The sequence below is a fragment of the Orcinus orca genome, chromosome 10 (genome assembly GCF_937001465.1).
Source record: "Orcinus orca chromosome 10, mOrcOrc1.1, whole genome shotgun sequence".
NCBI classification, from domain to species: domain Eukaryota; kingdom Metazoa; phylum Chordata; class Mammalia; order Artiodactyla; family Delphinidae; genus Orcinus; species Orcinus orca.
This window is the reverse complement of record NC_064568.1, coordinates 94,418,110-94,431,558: the sequence shown is the minus strand read 5'-3', so window position 1 is coordinate 94,431,558 and position 13,449 is coordinate 94,418,110. Positions and strand designations below refer to the sequence as shown.

General features: G+C 45.9%; 1 pseudogene; it reads right to left on the bottom strand.

The window, feature by feature from the left end:
• Nucleotides 1-6,636: 6,636 nt before the first annotated feature.
• Nucleotides 6,637-8,641, bottom strand: LOC101285530 (ferritin light chain-like; annotated as a pseudogene).
• Between the last annotated feature and the right edge of the window lie 4,808 nt (nucleotides 8,642-13,449).

Sequence of the window (13,449 nt, the reverse complement as noted above, 5' to 3'; positions counted from 1 at the left end):
GGAAGGTTTACAGACTTTATATCGGTTTGGGTTGCACTTTATAGGAGGGAAGGGGTGAAGGTCACGCACCGAGAGACGCCTGGGAAGCATTACGTCACCTCTGGGGGAGTCTAAACCCCCAGGATGCTCTCCCCGGCCTCCAACAGGGAGGAGTGGGAGGCTATCGTGGAGCCTGTTCTGTCAGTGCAACGTGTTTTCCACTCCAGCAACACCTAACATATGGCGTGTGCACTGATGCTGATGAAAACAGTGATTCATCCTTAATCCTTAAAAAAAAAAAAAAAAGCAGTCGACCCTGTGTGGCCTTGGCTCTCCTCCCTGAATGCCCTTCTGTTCTCCAAAATGTCTGTGTTGTCACCTGCTTCCACCTGATCCTGTCAGCTCCCTGGTCTTACTCTAGTGCAGGCTCCCTCCAGCCCTCTAATCTCTGTCTCCTCTTTCCGTTGCTCTTTCCTCTGCTTCCTCACTGCCCATCCCTGAGATTTCTGTTGCATACCCTCAGCCCTCTCTGTAATGTAAGGACCTTTCCGCTCACTCCCTTCCTGGCCCCACTGTCCCCCACCTCACACCCCTCCCATACCTGGTCTATGCTTTACCTTTACCATCCTCCCCTATCCCTTGCCCCTTGGAAGGAAAACCTCCCTACCAGGGGGAAGGGAAAGTAAGAGGTGAAGGAAGATGCAGGAAAAATTGGGTTATGGGATAAGGAGGTGAAAGGTGGGGGAGGAACGTTGCCGGATGAAAACATTGAGAATCACCGACCTTCTCCTGCCATTTTGATTTACTTCGCAAGGTCTTTTGTTTGGTGCCCAACAGGGCAGAAGGCAAAGGTGTTACATTCTGGGAGAAGACCAAACCTCACCAGTCTTGTAAAAAAGAAGAAAGAGAAGAACAGAGGGACAAGAAAAAAGAGAGGGAAAGCGTCAGGGGATAACAGGGAGTGAAGGATAAGAACATATAATCTCATAGCTTAACTGTGTTTAAACCAAAGCAGACCTTCATCAATGGGTGGGCAAACAGGGATAAAAAAGAGTCATATCTGGAGACAAAGGCAGCCAATCATTGCCAATGAGATTTGGGATCAGGGTAACGTCAAATTATGCAACCAGGTGTGTTCTAAACATTTGTTATTGGTAGGGGCTCAAAATACATTTTCAACAAAAAGGCAGTATGATTCAGAGAAGTCAGACAAAACCGAGCGAATCTGGGTTCCATGTAACCTTGGTCAAGTCACAACCCTTCAGAGCCTCAAATGAAGATGAGCATACCCTCTTAGAAGTATCTCTCTAGTGCAGGATTGTTGTGACAAATAATGATATGTCTTAAGTACCTTGCATACAGTAGATGCTCAATAAATTATGGTGGTTATTATTATTACTATCATTAAAACTCTGCTATATATAGCAAGTTCGAATCACAGGGGAAAACCGCAATAGCTAATAACCTACCAGAAATATAAAGCACTGTCCTAAAAAGACCGTAGAAATCTAACCACTGTGCACTGCACAATTCTTCTAGAGGAGAATGTCCAGAGTTCAATCCCCAGCAGTAGGAGTCAGTGCTTCTGCAAATACAGCCTCTGTTGGAATCTGCACCAGGGTAGGGTGGAGAGGGTGGGTATCCAGTAGGTTGGGAGTAGAGAGAGAGTCAACCTCATAAGTAGTGGTCAAGTGTCTAAGCCTCAGATCCTCATCTGTAGAAAAAGGACAGTAATATACACTGTATACAAGTTGGAAGATTAAAAATTGACCAGTGGGACTTCCCTGGTGGCGCAGTGGTTAAGAATCCGCCTGCCAATGCAGGGGACACGGGTTCGAGCCCTGGTCCGGGAAGATCCCACAAGCCACCGAACAACTAAGCCTGTGCACCACAACTACTGAGCCCGCGTGCCATAACTACTGAAGCCCGCGTGCCTAGAGCCCGTGCTCTGCAACAAGAGAAGCCACCGCAACGAGAAGCCCGCACACCGCAACGAAGAGTAGCCCCCGTTCACCACGACTAGAGAAAGCCCGTGCACAGCAACGAAGACCCAACGCAGCCAAAAATAATAAATTAAAAAAAAAAATTGACCAGTATACCAAACCTGTGTTTTCTGGAACGTAAGCTCTGTAAGATATTAATAAGTGTTATCAAAATAGGAAAATGCTGGATCACAATAAGGTCTCATATGTAGGCAAATTGGCAGTATCTACCAACATTGTAAATGCACATACCTTTTGGTACAGCAATCCTGCTAATGAGATGAGGGGGAGAGATTCAACTGATTTCTTATTGCAGGACATCTTCAGACAGGAATGTGATTTAAAGCTTTTCCCAAACGTATTTAAATCCAGGCCCCTTTTCTTGTAGAACATCTCCTGGGACTAGTGTTCCAAGGAAGACATTTGGAAACACTAAATTAGATCATGCATGTGCGAGCTGGTACAGATGGTACTCCATAAGCCTTTTATTTTCTTCTGATGGTCCCAGGATTAGCCCTAGACCTCCTATCCCATCACCACCATCTGTTCCTATGACCAAAGTCTCTCGTCTCCCTAGTCAGCTACGGAATACGATATGGTCCAATAACTTCTCCCTAACCTCCTGTCTCTGAAGTATAGAGTCCCTTGGAAGTTTTCTAAGGCTCTTCACTGCTTAGAGCAATAAGAAATGAAGAACAAAAACATTTCTCCTCCAATTCCTTTCTCTTCATTCACTTTGTCTCTGTATGGAATGACAAGGCCAAATACAGTTTAGGTATTAAAGGTAAGCATTGAAGGTCCAAAGTGAAACTCATCTACTTTGCAAAGAAAAATTAGGTAATATATCCTGGGTCCTTCAACAGAAAAGGTAGAGGAGCTTGTGAACTAAAACACAAATCAGAACAGAGGCTGGAGAACCAAGAGCCGTTGAAGTAGCTTCGGGAGTGAGCTTCCCTTTCCTTTCTTGAGTCATCATTAGTCTTTTCCCCTAGGATCTGATGGGGTGCCAGTGAGAAAATGTGGGACTGGTCAAGGAAGGGAGGAGGAAGGCAGGGGAGTGGTGGGTTTTAAAAAGGGAAGACCCTGGGCTTCCCTGGTGACGCAGTGGTTGAGAGTCCGCCTGCCGATGCAGGGGACACGGGTTCGTGCCCCGGTCCTGGAGGATCCCGCGTGCCGCGGAGCGGCTGGACCCATGAGCCATGGCCGTTGAGCCTGTGCGTCTGGAGCTTGTGATCCGCAACGGGAGAGGCCGCAAGAGTGAGAGGCCCGCGTATCGCAAAAATATAAAAAATAAAAAGGGAAGACCCTATATGCTGTATATGACAGAGCACTGGCAAATGGGTGGTGCCCACGCAGAGTAGGCCTGAAATCCCTGAATGAATTAATTAATGGACGAACCACCAACCAACTAGACATAAATTGAGTACAAATCAGAAAATCATAGTGTCTTCAGATTAAGAAAATAAAGGTCTTGGCAAGAGTCAGATCCAGTGGAGCAAGGCTGCCTTGGTTGACCAGCTAAAGTGTTCTCTTGAACACCTAACTGAATCGCTTTTGTTCCAAATCCTTCTCAAAGGCACAGAATCCCAGCAGGTGCTTGGGGGGAAGGTCATTCTTCCAGCAGCATTTGTCGATAGACCTGAATTTTGCTCTAATCTGCTCAGGGAGGCTTTCTCTTCCTCTGTTTGGTTTTTCCTCCCCTCTGAGCATTGCCTCATCTCTACCTAGATAGTAGAGATCTCCACCAACTAGCCATCAGGGGTTTGGCACTGTGACTGTGGAATCTCTTCTATTCCTTGAATATGAAACAAACACAATGGAGACTCAAAGTATTGTTATTATCTATTATAGACAGAAAGGAGGAAAAGAAAATTTAACTGTATGCACAGCCGAAAACATCAATATTTACAAAGGACTCCAATTACCGTAATAATTGTTGTGGAGTACCTTATAGAAGACAATGGAATGCCATACAACTGATGAAGGATGTACAAAATCTTAAAAGTACATGCTAACTCTGACACACACAGATAAAAAGGAAAGGTTGCTTAGCCAAGAAAGATAGATTTAAAAGTCAATATATTTGTTTAAGTAAAATATTACCCGGAAGATGAATCTTTAACAAGCAGAATATGACCAGCATCTGAAGCCAAAGATAAAAATTTTCAATTATTCATTGATTTGAATTATGAATACAAATTCCCCTTACATTTTACTGTAAATAATTGAGAGTTAACTTGAGATTTAAAGTTTTTTCAGAACAAAGGAGTGAGTTTAACTCAAAAATTTAACTTATGATAACTCTCTGTTAAGTACAATTACAGTGGTAGAATTGAGAAAACTAACATAAGGAAACAAAAACTAATACCAGGAAGAATTGAAACTTGAATGTGTTTATGGGTAAATGAAAGTCACATTTTCCTAATTAAGGATGAATCTAAGGGGGACTTCCCTGGTGGTCCAGAGGGGAGGACTCCGAGCTCCCAATGCAGGGGGCCTGGGTTCAATCCCTGGTCAGGGAACTAGATCCCGCATGCCGCAACTAAAAAAAAAAAAAAAAGAGATCCCGCACACCACAACAAAGATCCTGTGTGCCACATCTAAGATGGGGCACAGCCAAATAAATAAACAAATAATTTTTTTTTTAAAAAAAGGATGAACCTAAGGAATACAATTCTGATTGAAAAAGCAACACAGGCTTCTCCAGAACCTGCTCCATCTTACATTTTTTTCCTCTAAAAACCTTTTGATCTTAGTTCCTCTTCTCTACAAAAGATAACATCTACTCTTTCAAATCACTTCTGTTAGTTAAGATTAAGGAGTTGAAAGGAAGGTGATCCTGGACAATTCTGCCTCTAGCTGTGGCAGATTAATTTGTAACAGACTAACACTACCCCTAAGAACAATTGAAGAAAATGGAGATGGGGAAGAAGAGTCTGTTTGAGGGCATCAGAGAGGTAAAAAGGCACCTAGGACCTGAGGGAGCAAAATTCCAGAGGGCAGGGAATCTTTGGTGTGAAACTGGTATCTGTCAGCTGAAGCTAAACAAGAAAAAAAGAAAATCTACAGCCTGGGTATTATCAGTTGATGCAGCGATTTCATAAAAATGTCTAATTTCAGCCGAATATATGTTTCTAAGCAGCAATGAGAAAGGCATTACCAACCCTTCCAAGTGAGCACTCCTTGGATATTAAACCCAGCCTTCGTCTGGAGCTGTCAGTTGTCTCCTGAGCCATAATCAGAATTGAATACTTTAAGACCTTCACAAAACAAACATTGTTAAGTTAACTCGGTGAATAGCCAAGTTGACCAAAGGTAAAGAGTCTTACAACCAAAGGCAAGAGAAAGTCATTGCAGGTTGGGTTCCCCAGAGGCAGATGCTGAGATGGAGTCTGGGGTATAAAATGTTTATTTTAGGACCAGCACCTATGAAAGGAAGATGGGAAGAAGGAATGGGCAGAGGGGGCCAAATAAAGTTTCAGTTTACAAGGCAGGGAGTTTTAGAGTAAAATAGTACCCATCTGAGTTGTCCCCCATTGGGCCAAAATAGCTACTTTATATCCTCTTCTATTAAGTCATGGGAGCCAGAATATGGCATGACCTTGCGCAAGGTGGCTCTCTGCAGATAAAGCAGACTCTGGAAGAGCTGACAGCTGAGGGCTTTCTTCTGACCACACTCCCTGCAGCTGAGCAGCAAATCTTTCCCTGAAGGAGGAGCTAGTTCCTGCATTTCCCTATTTCCCAGAGCAGGGGCGGCCAAGAAAACATAGCACACACAGGATACTAATGGCGAATGGAGTCAGGGGTGGTACCACCCCGTGTTCATTCATTCTATATTCCCCAAACTTTCACTGCTCACTTATTCTGCACCTAGACCTCTACTAGGCACTGTGGCTCTAGAAAGGAGGCTCACACTCTCCCTACCCTCAAAGGACATCCATCCACAGTGAGCACTCTAAGAGCGGAAAGAACAGCGCAGGGGGGGTGGGGGGGTGCGGGGATGCAGGGTGCTGTGCAACAGGGAGGGGCCCCTCACCCAGCTGAGGTGAGGAAAGGGGGCAGGAATCTTCTCCATTTCCCACCCAAGCGCCTCCTGGACAGGAGTGTCTGCTGTGTAAGTAACTAATCATAATCGGCTATCTATGGGGAAGCAGACCCTGGTTGTTCTATGGAAATAGCAAAACATAAGGAGCGAAGATGACTTAGCTGTCATCCCCAAGAGTCAGATGAAGGCGAATCACCGTCAACCTCCCTAGGCCTTTTTTATTCATCTGTAATAAAGGGGAACTCTATTTCAAAGAAAAAAAAATTCCTATGACATGTGTTCACTGTAATTACAAAACTTGGTCAGGATTATATAAAATCTGAGCTTGGTTCTCCCAGTTGTGGAAGGCTCAGGAAGTTAGATTCACAGAGTCTACAGAAGGAGCTGAGAAGGGGGCTATTTTTGTCTGTTTTTCTCATAGCTGTAGCCCAGCTTCTACAACACTGCCCGGCACAAATGGGAAACTCAATATTCCTTTTTTTTTTTTGGCTGCCAAAAGCTTCATTTCCATTTGGTCCAAGGCTTGGGGGAGGGCTCCAGGGTAGTTAAAAGCTGCCTAGTGGCTGCAGAGAAGGCTTCAGGCCTTCTGACCACAGGGGCTCCTCAAAGGCCGCTGGGTTTCAGAGGTTCCTAGTCATGCCTGAGGGTGAGCCTTTCAAAGGGCTACTGGCCCCACCCAGCCTGAGGACCAGCCAGCCTGCGGAGGTTGGTCAGGTGGTCACCCATCTTCTTGATGAGTTTCACCTGCTCATACAGGAAGCCGCTCTCCAGGAAGTCGAGGTGAGGGTCTGTGCGGGCAGAGCCCAGGGCATGCAGATCGAAAAGGGCCTGGTTCAGGTCCTTCTCCATGAGCATGGCGGCTTCCATAGCGTCCTGGGTTTCACCCCACTCATCTTGAGATGGCTTCCGCACGTCCTGGAAGAGGGCAATGTCGCTGCACTGGTTTTGTATTTTCAAGAGACGTTCAGTGCCTTGGCACTTCTTGGCCAGTTCACGGAAAAAGTGGCCCACACTCTGAAGAGCCCCATCGTCGTGGTCGAAATAGAAGCCCAGAGAGAGGTAGGTATAGAAGGCCTGCAGATGCAGGTTGACCAGGCAACCTCTACCTTGGTAGAATAATTCTGACGAATCTGGGAGCTCAGGGTTGATTGGTAATCAGGAGTTAGCCTCAAAAACTGGTGTTGGTTGGTTCCAGTGGCCGAGGGTAGGTGAGTGGCTGATTCCAAAGGTTGCAACTGAAAAAAAAGCTGGAGGGCGGTCGGAGGCTGGAACAAGGGGTATCCCTTGGTACGTTCATTCTAAACACTGTTGAAGCAAGAGACAGATCCGCAGGCCTGCCGCGCGACCTGTCGGAAACTCAATATTCCTCAGGTCAGTTAGTGAGCAGCAGTATAGTCACTTCCGGCCCCCTCCGTCTCCACCACCCCCACCCCCGCCAGCCTAAGCCCTCCTTCCCCACCCCCCCGCCCCCTGCCTAGGACCACCTCTGAGCTAAGGCTGCGACTGGGACACCTGCAAGTGGCTTCTCCAAGTGGCCAGGGCTTCCTCACAGTGTGGTGGCTGGGTTGCCAAGGTGAGCATCCTGAGAGACAGGGAGCCACACAGAAGCCACGTGGCCTTTTGTGACCTTGCCTCAGAGGTCAAACACTGTCACTTCTACTGCATTGTATTTGTCAAGGCAGCTACAAAGATTTTCTCAAGTTCAAAGGTAGGGAACATACCTTCTCAATGGAGGAATGTCAACAGCACATTGCAAAAAACAAAAACAAAACGTGTGGGGTGAGAAAGATATGGCAGATTGCATTTTCCGAGGGATATATATATACATGCCATGACACTCAAGCCTTCCCCTGATTTTACATTATCAGACATCTGGCACTCTGCCCTGCACATTTTCGTGCAGTACTTAGGAGCTCTGCAAGGAAAATATGAACAGAACGGCTCTCCTTCCCAGGACTGGGGGACAGGGGTGCAAAAGTGGGACATTAGGAATGTTTATCTCAGAAGGTAGAGGACTCACTTGCGCTCTGGGTGACTTGGGAGCAAAGCCACACACAACTGTCATCACTATCACCTGTGTCAGCATACTATTTCTGTCCCTTTCACTCCTCTCTTTCATTGTTTATTTGTCATAGGTGTTTATGTTATAGGGAATAAATATTGGGAAAGAAGACATTATCGTACATTGCTAAGTCTCCACTTTCATGTATTTATGCCAATGCTTGTGGCCTCATTAGGAATTTTAAGCTGAAGTCACTTATGCCGGGTGGCCCATTTGAGAGGAAGTGAATTTCAGACTAGGTCAGTACTCAGGCAGTCATTCACCTCAAAGTCAGGGTACAATTCAATTCTTTTTGATATCAATGGATGTATTCTTTAACCAGAGTTAAAATAATCTAAAACCATCTTCCAACAGTATGATTCGAACGAAATAACATCCAGCGTGCTTAGATTGGAAAAAATGGCATTATTCAATTTCCAAATACAGTAACTCGAATGATGAATTTGAAGAACTCGTTCTTGCTTTATTATTGGTACGGCTTCATAACTGTCCTTTCAGTTCTCTTTTTCTTTGTGGGAAGATGGAGGAGGGGTGGCTAATGCAAAAGCAGAGGCAGCATCTTATTTACGCCATAACTGCTTTCCTGTGTCCTAAACCCTCAAGAGGGCTTTCTGAAGAAAAAGGGGTGAAAAAAATTAAACCTTATCCAGTGGAATTTACAGAGCTAGAAATAAAACAGCCTTAAAAGTTGTAACAGATACCTTTTTGGTTTATAACCACATTCTCTAACATCTGTTGAGGGACATTTTCTGACCAAAGGGTCTGTCAGTATCAATAAGAAAAGATGTGTTCCTCATTGTTCTAGAATCTACGGTGTCTAGGGTTATTGAAATGGATATCTACTGTAGTTCATACCGGAGGATGGAGAGGGAGATTACAGACGGAAGGAAAAGGGGACGTGGATTACAGTGTGGACTTGCCCCTGGCCTTGCTTTGAACTCTCCCTGGCTTTTTGGAACTTAACCAAGATCAAACAGGCAGTTGCAGCCAGCCCAAGGCCTCTGGTTCTCTGTATAAATTTAGGAGTTGATTTTGAGGTTAAGATTATGAAGTTTTGTGGTAACTTTAAACTGGAAAGTATTGCGTTCACCTTTTCTATTCCCCAAAGAAAAAAGAAATGCCCAGCCATGTAATGAAACTCCTTTCAATCTGACCATTGTGTTAGGAACAGATTTCACACTGAGCGAATCTTTGCAACCAGACTCAAATGTTTCCCATTAAGGCCCTGCACGAGTATAAATGTGCAAGGGCCCGCCGCAGAGTGTGCCATTCTCCAAGCAAATGCACACACTTGGTGACTTGGATAGGGTATCAAAAACAGATCCACTGCTGAATACTTGTTTGCACTTCTTATTGCCGTTGCTTAGAGCCTAGACAATGAGAAAGAAAACTCCCTCAACCTCTTGGTGGTGGCGGTGGGACCTACCTGATTAGGCAGAACATGTGTGGGTCAAACTGTTGCAGCCTTAATGTCTGAATCAGAATTGCTTGCTTACGATGGCTACGCCGTATCTTACTAGGATCCTTCACAGTTTAGCAACTTTTGCTTCAAGCTAAAATAAGTGCTAGGAAGTAGAGTTTAAAATGATGCACAGAGTTTTAGACTATCAAAACAGGAGATTCTATTCAGAAAATGACTTTGACTAAAGCTGAAGAAAACTACAATACATTAACAGAAAGTTTCAATCTGTTATAAGATGGTTCTTAGTTTGACTTTTTTTTTTTTTTTTTTTTGAGGTACGCGGGCCTCTCACCGTTGTGGCCTCTCCCGCTGCGGAGCAGAGGCTCCGGACGGGCAGGCTCAGCGGCCATGGCTCACGGGCCCAGCTGCTCCGCGGCACGTGGGATCTTCCCGGACCGGGGCACGAACCTGCGTCCCCTGCATCGGCAGACGGACTCTCAGCCACTGCGCCACCAGGGAAGCACCTTTATTTCGTTTTTATATAAAATGATTCCTTTCCTTACTCACACGGAATTTTCCTATGGAAACATGGGTTTTGTGGAGAGTAAGAAAGGTATTTTTTACAAATGAATGCTTTGTATTCACTAATCCCATATTTTTTCCCATATTAGTTTCTTCATGGATTTCTACAAAGATGGTATTTTATCAGGTTCTTCTTCTTTTTTTTTTTTTTTTTTTTTAAGAAACACCTTGGGCTTCCCTGGTGGCACAGTGGTTAAGAATACACCTGCCAATGCAGGGGACACGGGTTGGAGCCCTAGTCCGGGAAGATCCCACATGCCGCGGAGCAACTAAGCCCGTGTGCCCCAACTACTGAGCCTGCGCTCTAGAGCCCATGAGCCACAACTACTGAGCCTGTGCACCACAACTACTGAAGCCTGGGCGCCTAGAGCCCGTGCTCCTCAACAAGAGCAGCCACCGCAATGAGAAGCCTGCGCACTGCAACAAAGAGTAGCCCCCGGGCTTCCCTGGTGGCGCAGTGGTTGGGAGTCCGCCTGCCAATGCAGGAGACATGGGTTCGTGCCCTGGTCCGGGAAGATCCCACATGACGCGGAGCAGCTGGGCCCGTGAGCCATGGCCGCTGAGCCTGCGCGTCCGGAGCCTGTGCTCCGTGGCGGGAGAGGCCACAACAGTGAGAGGCCCACGTACCGCAAAAAAAAAAAAAAAAAAAAAAAAAAAGAGTAGCCCCTGCTCACCACAACTAGAGAAAGCCCATGTGCAGCAATGAGGACCCAACACAGCCAAAAATAAACAAATAAATTAATTAATTAAAATTAAAAAAAAAAGAAACACCTCACTTAAAATAAGCAAAACGTTTTTATTCACACAAGTATCTTTTACTAACTCTACCCAATTTTAGAAGCTTTGTAGGCTCCAAAGACTATCATGATTAACCTTCTTCGGATGAAACTTTAAGGATGTGCTTTGAACCCACAGAAGAAATTAAATGCACAGTTAAGACTGATTTTCATCATCAAGTTGCAACAGGGAATTGTCTTTAAAGCCATCTTCTGCTGCCTTCATTAGAGTTTTGATCTCTTGCTGCAAATTTATATTCCTTTGTGGGTTTAAGGCAGATACTGGATATCCTTTTAACCTATATTTACTAAGCAACCTATTGATGAGTCTCATTCTGCCACAAATTCATGAACGATGTTCCCATGACCACCCTAGCGGGAGTCTTAACTGAATACAGCATCTTCAGGATAAGTGGCCATTTGTCACAAGGTAAAGGCATTTTTTTTTTAATCGTGAAAGTTAAAAACACATACCACTTTGACTTTTTTACATTTTGAATTGTTCCACAAGCCCCAATCAGCCAGCAAATAAAAAATGTATGCCAATAATAGAACACCCGAAGAAACGTCTGTGCTCCCCCCGCCCTTTTCCCTTTCCAAAAAACCTCTCCCAATTTAGGACCTTCTATATGTATCTGAGCCAAGTTCCTGATTGGAAGAAATTCTCACCTAGAAAGAAGGAGGGACAGTTTCCCTGGTGGTTGTCAGCTTTATTCACTACCTCTCTGTTCGGCCTCACAGGGGAACTGACCCGCCCAAACTCCACCTCTCAGGCCCCCTTGCCCCTGGCACCCAGCCCCTTTCAGTCAGTGGGGGCACTGGATGGAGACTGGGGAGCAGGAGGAAAGGAGAAGTCAGAGAACTTTCCCCCTTCATTTCTGTTTTAGGCAGCATCTTTGGCCGAAGCTGCCCCCCCCGCGGCTCTCCACAGGGCAGCCTCGCATTGGCTGAACTGAGTTGGAAGCCAGTTGGCAAGGGAGTCTGGGAAATGCCTCTGCAGATCAGCCCTTTGTGCAAGGTCCAGAGCAGATCAGGGGAATTATGGGGCCTGGATCTGAGAACAAACAGCCAAATGACCAGCCCAGAGAGCTGAACTAAGTAAGACTCACTGGCATCCTCTCTAGCTCCGTAGGCCAAAGAGCGACAGTTGACTCCAATTCATCCACTCAATATTACAGTGCATTGACCAGGTGTTAGGAGTTGTGCTAGCTTCTTTTTTTATGTTTGTTTGTTTATTTATTTATTTATTTTTGGCCGTGTTGGGTTTTCATTGCTGCGGGCGGGCTTTCTCTAGTTGCAGGGCGTCTTCCTTGCGGCGCGCAGGTTTCTCATTGCGGTGGCTTCTCTTTGTTGCAGAGCATGGGCTCTAGGTGCGCGGGCTCAGTAGTTGTGGCTCGCGGGCTCTAGAGCGCAGGCTCAGTACTTGTGGCACACGGGCTTAGTTGCTCCGCGGCATGTGGGATTTTCCCCGACCAGGGCTCGAACCCCTGTCCCCTGCACTGGCAGGCAGATTCTTAATCACTGCACCACCAGGGAAGTCCTGTGCTAGCTTCTAAGAATGCAAAGATAGAGAACATATGGTCCCAGCTCTCACCATCTTCTGTTCGAATCCCAGCCCTATTCCCTTCTAGTTGGCTTTGGGCAGCTGACTTGACCACTCCAACCCACCACCTCCTCTGCTGTGAAACAGGGAAGATAATAGTATCAACTTCCTAGGCTTTTTTTTTTTTTTTTGGCTGCATTGGATCTTAGTTGTGGTACGTGGGCCTCTCTCTAGTTGTGGCATGCAGGTTTTCTCTCTGTAGTTGTGGCGCATGGGCTCCAGGGCACATGGGCTCTGTAGTTTGCAGCTCGAAGGCTCTCTAGTTGAGGCGCTCGAGCTCAGTAGTTGTGGTGCATGGACATGTGGGATCTTAGTTCCCTGCCCAGGATCGAACCAGCGTCCCCTTCATTGTAAGGCAGATTCTTTACCACTGGACCACCAAGGGAAGTTCCTCAACTTCCTAGGATTGTTGTAAGGGTTCCATGAGATCGCTGCTTACAGTAGACATTCAGTGAGCATTTGTTGAATAAAACTGTGCCTAGTGAGCCAGACACTTAATAAGTAAAACGAAGTTACACTTCACTGATTGCCTGCCCTGTGGCAGACACATACGTACATTACTGTAATGCCTACAACCACTAGCAAGGTGGGGTAAACAAGCAGTTTCAATACAATACGGTAAAGCGCTACAACAAACGCACCCACAAGCTGTGCTGGAAACACCATAGGCGGAGAACCTGTAGAGACCTCACAGAGAAGTTACAGAGAATTGCATCAGAGGGAGAAGGGGGCAGGGCCCAGCGGGTAAGGACTTCGTAATAATAACAATAGTAACAAAAGCTAACAAGGATTGAGAACTCACCCTGAACCGGGCCCTGAGTGACAGTACTCACTGAGTCTTCCTCCATAGATGCTCCCTATCAAACCCATTTTATAGAGAGAGAACTCAAGTTTAGAGTTCTAAATTATGTCACACAGCTAGTAAAGGTTAGGGTCAGGATCCAAACCCAAGAGTGCCTAACTCCAAAGTTGATGCCCTGAGGAACAGCAGATGCACTCCCGGCTGTAAGGATGGATC